The sequence below is a fragment of the Acipenser ruthenus genome, chromosome 23, assembly GCF_902713425.1.
Source record: "Acipenser ruthenus chromosome 23, fAciRut3.2 maternal haplotype, whole genome shotgun sequence".
NCBI classification, from domain to species: domain Eukaryota; kingdom Metazoa; phylum Chordata; class Actinopteri; order Acipenseriformes; family Acipenseridae; genus Acipenser; species Acipenser ruthenus.
The window spans coordinates 4959735-4967986 of record NC_081211.1 but is presented as its reverse complement, the minus strand read 5'-3'; positions in this window follow the sequence as shown (position 1 = coordinate 4967986).

Sequence of the window (8252 nt, the reverse complement as noted above, 5' to 3'; positions counted from 1 at the left end):
CTTCTTCTGTAGGCAGGGCTCGGGTGTTAAACAGACCTGGCCTTTGGGAATCCTCTGTCTGCCCAATGCCACCGAACAGAACTTTCCTTTCTGAGCCCTGCAGGTTTATACTGTCCCTTGGAGAATGCAATGCTTACTTTGCAAAAGGGTGCTGAGCAGGACTGTGCTGGGTCACTGATTACCGGGGAATCACAGCTCTAGTGTTCTGCTCCTACCTCCCTCTCAAGGGTCTGCTGTAGAAATGGAACCTATCTCATGGATGCACTATGCACGCCATAGCAAGCCATAGCAAGCACGCATAGCCGCACTGTAATTGGATAAGGCCATTCAGGTAATTAAGGCTTAGAAATCCTAGTGTTTTAGCCATATTGAGCCCTAGTCACACTTTAAGGACTGTTTTAAGGTATGTTTTTTAAGGACTGTCTTTTAAATAGTGTTTATTAACAACTAAACTAACAACCTCTATCTAAAACAGGTGAGCTGCCAACTTGATTTAACTAATGCAGCTCATTTAAAAAAAAAAAAATTCTTAAAGTTACTTTTATTGTCTCTCTCGTTCTCAGTTCCAGCAGAGGTAGTTGGTCTATCAGGGCTCAAAGGGAGTGGAGCTGGTAGTTGCAGAAACAGTTCTAAAAACATGAAGCTACTTTTTAAGTGAGCCCATTTTCACAGATATGATCCACTCAGATCTGACACTCATGCTTCCTTCAATAACAGCACATGGAAAACCTCTCCAGATAGAGCAGTCATTACTCCTCAGATATTGTGTGCTAACAGGATTTCTTTGTTTAATATCAGATAAATTGTCTATTATGGAACATGCTTTGTTAGCGGCCCATAAGGACCTGTGTTAACTGTAAACTGATTTGTAAACGCAGAGAACTCTAGTGCAGCGAGGTTGCCATGGAGATGTGACCTCTGAGGTCAAGCACTTGAGTCGCGTGGCTGTGTGTGCGCATACAGGGTCAAAGCCGTCTTAGACCTAGGCCAGTGTAAACTGATGAGAATGCTTAGAGCCAGACCACTCTAAGCCAGCTTAGGTCAGACTTGTAGTGTGAAAGCAGCAACAGTGTTTGTGGAGGGGTGGTTTTATTAATTAACTGCAGGGCTGCATGGAAGAAAGAGACAGGTGATCAAGCCTAGAATGTACAAGTTATTTCTTCTTGAGTCGAGTGTTTTAAATTGAATTGTTAACAGGTTTCTCTTGTCTCCTGATTTCATGTCAGCGTATGGTTTAATATTTCCAGAAGGCACTGTCATATAAATCACATTTTTAAAAAGTATGTTGATGTGATACAGCTATCTGAAATGCCTTTGTATCAGACGGAAAGGACATCACATTGACATTGACTTCATAGTTGCAAATCATTCAGTATGAGATGACTATGATAATGCTTCTTGTTTTTTCTTCACAAAATCTCCCATTTCCCATTTGAAATATTGTAATGGGTGCTGGAAAATGCTAACTGATTTTTAACCCCACGAGCAGTCAGACCGCCCAGAAAAAACATTGAATCAAATTGAAACAATTAGGCTTTAATCCTGTTTTACTGAAAACCCTGTGAACATGTTAATTATTCTCAGAAACAGTATTACAGTAATATCTTGTGGGTGTGAAAACTATAAATCAGGGATATCTTTAATTACTGTACAATATCATTAAAATTGAGACTTCTGGTGTTCTTAACTTTGTAAGACTGAATTAACCTGATCTCACCTGCAGAGGGCAGCATTATTCAGCAACGTGCATTGAAACTAAGGCCCTTTTTTTATATCTGGGGGTACTTTTTGAAAATATAGGTCTATAATCCTTTTGAACTGCCTTCCCGAGTCCTGGTCATGTAAACTGTATTTCAAAATAAAAACCTGTCCAAAAAAGTAAATCCAATCCTAACACGTTGTCTGTGCTATATTGCAAAGCTAATCATTTTGGAACAAGATCCCAGCAGAATAGGAACGAGGAGAAGTGTTCCTACATGGCGATTTCATGTGTTCTGTGCTGAGGAACTGTAGAGTTAAACAGATGATTACAAAATAAGGAAACTTCTAAGACTAAGGGTTTGGTTTGATTACCTGTTGCCCATGTGCAAATTCAAGGCAAATGATTATGACTAAACTTTTATCTTCATGTATAGGCAGAGTTGAAAGGTCATTTTTGTCACATGACTTGAATGGCACGAGAACGGCTCTTGAGTGCAGTTCTCCAGCCAAGCTCAAAGCAAGCTGAATGCCAGATTTAGAGAAGAATTATACCAGTTTAATATCGGAGCAACCTAACCCAAAAAAAAACATTCAAGAAGTTTGCAAAAATCATAAAAGAGAAACATATAATCTATTAATCTAGCATGAAGTTATGTGCTGTTTAAAACTGCGGGTCCTCACGGGTTGGTGTTACCACATAAAAAGCAAGCAGTTTGTATTTGTTCCAGTTAATAATTGCAGATTTTAACAGGGTTATGATTGGCACTTTCTCAACTAAGCAGCCCAAGATTAGTGCTAATCAGGGTCTTTGAAACTAGTCTATGAGCGTTTAAAGTTCTGGATTGGGTTGCTGTACTTTTACACTTGCAGAACACACACCCTCAGATGTTTCGTGCAAAATATTACATGCTGGAACATGTGCGTGCACCAACTGAAACCTAATATTAATCACACAGATTAGATTCGGGATTAAAATAGGGTTTTCTCCCAGCGGTGACAGTCTAATGACACCTCAAGCTATTTACTTAAATAAATAAATAAATAATAATAAAAAAAAATTAGTAAGCTTTGGTGTTTGCTGCGGAATCAACCAGCAGGTGCCGCTGTTTGCCATATTCAGAGTTTTTACAGCACCATGATTGACAGGCACGGAAGAGACTGGGGTGTCCTTGTTCTAGCTGAGAAGAATGCTGAAAGATTCTGGAATCCCACAGCTTAATTCCTGAGGTAGGCAAACACCTAGACAGACAATAAGACTGTGAAACAGCGATTACTGCATCTCAGTAATAGGCACTTTACACTCAGAATGAGTGGTTTGTTTTGCAATAATGTCATAGTTAATTTCTAAATGGAAAATAACAGGTTTGGGCTCGCATTTTGAACAAAACGTAGAGTATCGGCGAAACAAAATAATAATGATGATAATAATACAGTAATAGACGCGCATCTACACTCCTATGTTAAAATAGTTGCTAGATTTTATAAAAAGAGGGACCTATTTTCAAAGACCTGTTTTTTTTTAACAATTGTTTTTTTTTTTTTTAATTTTAAGAGAGTTTTGAAACTGTCTGAGAATAAACAAGCCTTTTCAAAAAGCTACAATTTGGACAGGGGAAAATATTTTCCATATCTAGTTAACATGTAACTGTTGTCCTATATGAAGTATATGTAGTAATGTTTTTTCTTGTCTGATTATAAGTGTACATACATAGTACAGGAGGCTTGGTGATCCAGTGGTTAAAGAAATGGGTTTGTTACCAGGAGGTTCCTGGTTCAATCCTAACTCAGCCACTGACTCACTGTGTGTGTGACCCTGAGCAAGCCATTTAACCTCCATGTGTTCTGTCTTTCGGGTGAGACGTTGTTGTAAGTGACTCTGCAGCTGATGCATAGTTCACACACCCTAGTCTCTGTAAGTTGCCTTGGATAAAAATATCTGCTAAATAAATAAATAATAACTATCCAAAAAACACTGAATGTACTCTATTTTTAGTAACAGGATAGGACAAGGATCTAGAAGATTGGAATTTTGCCTACAAGTGACGCTAAGAATGAAATATTTACTATAGAAATTGTTTCACCTTAATCAGAACTAACAGATGTGGATGAGATGTAAAACCGAGCTCCTATTGGAAGTGACTCTACAGCAGCAGTTGTTGATGCATAGTTCACCCCCTAGTCTCTGTAAGTCGCTTTGGATAAAAGCGTCTGCTGAATGACTCAGTAATAATAGTAAAGTTTTCTGCTGTCCAATTAGAAGTGTATGTATGTAGTAAATTGGCTGCCACAAGGAACGTTCATGTCGAAACTTTTGTGATTGGAGAGACACAATCCATATTTATTTATACAACTGTAAAATACAATTCCGATAGCAATTATTTACTCTACTTTCTCATTTGGCTGGGGTTGGTGTGCCTTGATACAGCAATTAAGCTGCTAAAATAAAACTATTTTGGTGTTCAAATCTGCTGGAGTTGAACACAGTCATTTAAGGAGGAACATCACAACATATTGGTGAAATAGCCCAATGTGCCATCTCACTTCCAGGGAAGAGCTTGCTTTTTCATTGACTATAAGGTAAGCAAACCAATTCTTTGAAAATAAAGGAAGACACTCATCTGGATTGGAACCCAGTCCCCCAAGGAGGAACATCACAACATATTAGTGAATTAGCCCACTGTGCCATCTCACTTCCATGGAAGAACTTGCTTTTTCATTGACTATAAGGTAAGAAAACCAATTCTTTGAAAATAAAGGAAAGGATCAGCTGGATTGGAATCCAGCCTCCCAAAGAGGAACATCACAACATATTAGTGAATTAGCCCACTGTGCCATCTCACTTCCATGGAAGAGCTTGCTTTTTCATTGAGTATAAGGTAAGCAAACCAATTCTTTGAAAATAAAGCGCGGAATCAGGTGGATCGACCCGAGTCCCCTTTGGAGGAGGAACAACATAGCATACTAGCATGTTTGACGGCACAGGCCAGTTTAACAGGTTATGGTGACCTGAGAATGATTCATGTGTGACAAGCTGTTCTCCAGGGAGTCACCATTCAACCCTCTATCAAAGTACCTCATCTGCTTTGCACACTGTGACAGAAACTGGTTTAAAGCAGCTTTGTATATTCCAGAATACATGTCATTGATTCAATGTTTCTAGTGGTTTGTCCCATTCCTGTAAAAGCTGCATCTCCCTGTTTTTTTTATTTTTCAAAGGGGTAAATGAATAAATAAATAAACGATGACCTCCTGGTGGCACTAAATAAATGAAACTGAAACTAAAAATGAATTCCTTGGCGAACACTGTAACACTGCAGCTATGTGTACATTTGTTTGCAATGACCTGCCTTTTAACCAACAGGGGTTAGTCACTGTCTGGGCATGGCAGGGGTTTGTGGGAAGGCCAGTTCTGCATATGTACTCCCAGCGATGTCAGAATGCACGCGTTCTAGAATGCTTGCAACACTCCAGGATCAGCGTAGAACCTGTCTAGAGTTCATTAGACACAGCGATTTTGCAACACACCCAACAACACAAGTGTTTGTTAGGTTTTGGGAGTCAAAAAGCTTTTTATTGCTCTGGCATGGGAACAGAATGGAGCAGTCTGTGTATTGTTGAGTGATACATTTTTTTCTTAATAAGTTTTGCAAAATAAATACTGGGCCTTTCTTGTTGTGCAGAATATCCTTTTGTTCTTCACTAATTCATCGGGGCGATGCTGCTTTTACCACTGTGGAGCTTTAGGATATTTAAACTTTCGTAGTACCTCAACTCTTCATGTATCAGCCTTACTCCCATGGTCCCAGCCTCAAGACCTCAGTATGATTGTGGGACAGTGCGGTTTGAATGACAGCCACTAACATACTGTACTATACTGATTCAAATGATATCTCTAGAAAATCAAGCATGTTAAACAAGCAGCAGTCTTTCATAGCAGCCCCCCTAAGCATCTCTCCTTTCCAGGTTCAGTATCTTCAGCAGCCTGGTCTGTTTCTCTCCAAGCGAACAGTGACTAATGCCCACTAGGGGGCTGTAGTACAGCACAGCAAACTTTATTGCCTCTCTCTACTGCACTTCAAAAAACATTTTAATTGGTCAATTTGTTTATTGGCATGCTTAATTTAAAAATACATAATTCCCATGTATGTAGGTCCAGTAACACTTTTTAGTTATATCTTGAGAACTGCCTTTTAAAGTGTTATTAATACCTTTGGTGGGGAAGTGGATGATGTCTAACCCTACCTTGTTTTAAATATTCAGCCGACTTTACACCACCATTTCAGGTTGAGTTAAGCCTTGATGAGTATTCTGTGTGCCTCATGAGACTAACACTACACATTAAAGCTAGGTTATTATTTTTTATCCTGTATCAGGAAACCACACCTTTTAAACAACAGCACCTGAGTGACACCAAGGTAACCAGTGATTACTGAGCGCCTTTGAGTAGATCATTATGACATAGGCTCTACTGAAAGCACCTGTAAGGACTGGGACAAACACAATCCCAGGATGCACCTTAACAAATGAGCGCAGATGGCTCCCCAGTCCTTAATTAGTGTCACCAAGATGGAGGCTGGGTGTGAACCGGTGACCCCACACGCCGCAAGCGAGCATCTTAACCGCTGTGCAAAAGAGCTGGTCTCATCTACATTCGTGGTTATAGAGCTTCTCACCTCATCTCACCGGCAGGGGACAGAATCCGCAGCGTCAGCGAATCTCACAACACTGCCTGTACTTTATCTGGCTCTAAAGAACAAGCAGAGCAGATCTTTATGGCTGTGAACTTTTCAACTCCAGGCAGCAGAGTGAGAACAGATTGGAGTGACGAGTTTACCTTGGCCAGAGTCAAGAAGCACTGGAGGCCAGATTACTGCTAAAGGTTTTTATTGTATCAGTAGAAAATTATACTCAAATTATAATGTAGCCTTTAGTAGACCCTGATATTGCTATGATACAGTCATCTGAAATGTTTTCACAGATAGCTTGCATCTGTTGGGATTGGCATCATATTAAATTGTTTAATTATTCATATTTATCTCTATGTTATAAGCACAATATATAATATAGGATGGTGTTTAAGTTAAAAGCTGATTTTTAGGGGATATCAGCTGGCAAAGAATAAGCTGAAAAGAAACTAGTAGAAATTCTTTTACAATGCCTTGTAGTCTGAACATTTTTCAAGACGTGTGTGTGTCTTTTAGTATTTCACCTATACTGCTATGAGTGTATTCCATTCTAGCTGGGCAACATTCAGGTGGTGGTTGTGCAATGTGTAGCTGCAGATACAGAAAAGTTTTTTGAGCTGCAAATAGCTTTGTTCCTTTTGTGACACTAATAACATTTTACAAGAAATGCCTAAGGCGTCAACATTTTCGCCATGGAAACGAGATTTTTAGAAATGACACACTGTTGTGTTCTAATGTGTCACAATTTAACCCGGTCTGCAGGCCTATCTCATCAATGTGCTGGAGGGGGGAAGATTTATTTTGCAACACAGGCACGTCTTATTAAGAGTGTCTGAGGATCGGATGGACATGGGGATTAAACTGGTTTCTTACTCCTAAGAAGGTGTTCCTTCAAGCTCTTTCCATGCACATGAGTGCATGGGGACAATGCATGAAACCACAAGTGCAGAGGAAAAGATAGTATTAGCCCATTAGTGTGATTATAAAATGTGTTGCTGATCAGGCTGTAGGGTTTACAGCAAAACACACAATAGTAGCTGTCTGTTGCGTTGTATCAATTAAGGCAATATCTTTTTCAACATGGGATAACGTGTACAGTAGCGAGGTAGACTGATGAAACCAAATACCACCAGTTTTTATATTCCTACATGAATAGCTATATTAATCCAGCTGTGGTTTGATTTACCGACCCACTTATTCATGTGACTACATGCAATGAAACCGAGAAATAAAATAGACCCCCTGGAATTGTTTCACTTATTTGTTTAGCAGTAGATTTTACTTTTAAAAAAGTTAATGAATGACTGAGGGTAACACTTTGAAGATATAACACAAGGTACCAAAGTCATCCCTCAACTCACACTGCAATACAGATCTGGTGCATTGAGTTCCACTGAGTCCCGGAGGACTGCATTCCGTAGAGTGGAAAATGCAATTGTTAAAAAAATCTAAACTACCAGTTTCTCACATTCTTTAAACCGCTCTGGTAGTTAAAGAAGATTGAACTACGAAACAGACAGAAGTCAAATTGTCAAAATAAACCGAGCAAACGAGACTTTCCAATTGCAGAGGGAAAGACGTCTCCATTGAATTCCCTGCCCCAGACACCCAGGATTCGAAGAAACAAAAGTGAGTTGCAGCAAAATGGGCTAATTGCATTTAAACACAGGCCCTCGTCCCACCACAAACATTAAGTGCATGAAAAAAAAGCACACAAGGGCTAGGATAGGATTGCATGTTTACTATACTGAGTTTATACCTGGAAGCTACAGCCATGCAGCTTATCATTACAGCCCAGTTTCCCAGTATGTCTGCAAGTCTGCTTTTGTTGTATTTTATTGACATGATTAACATTTACTTAAGGCA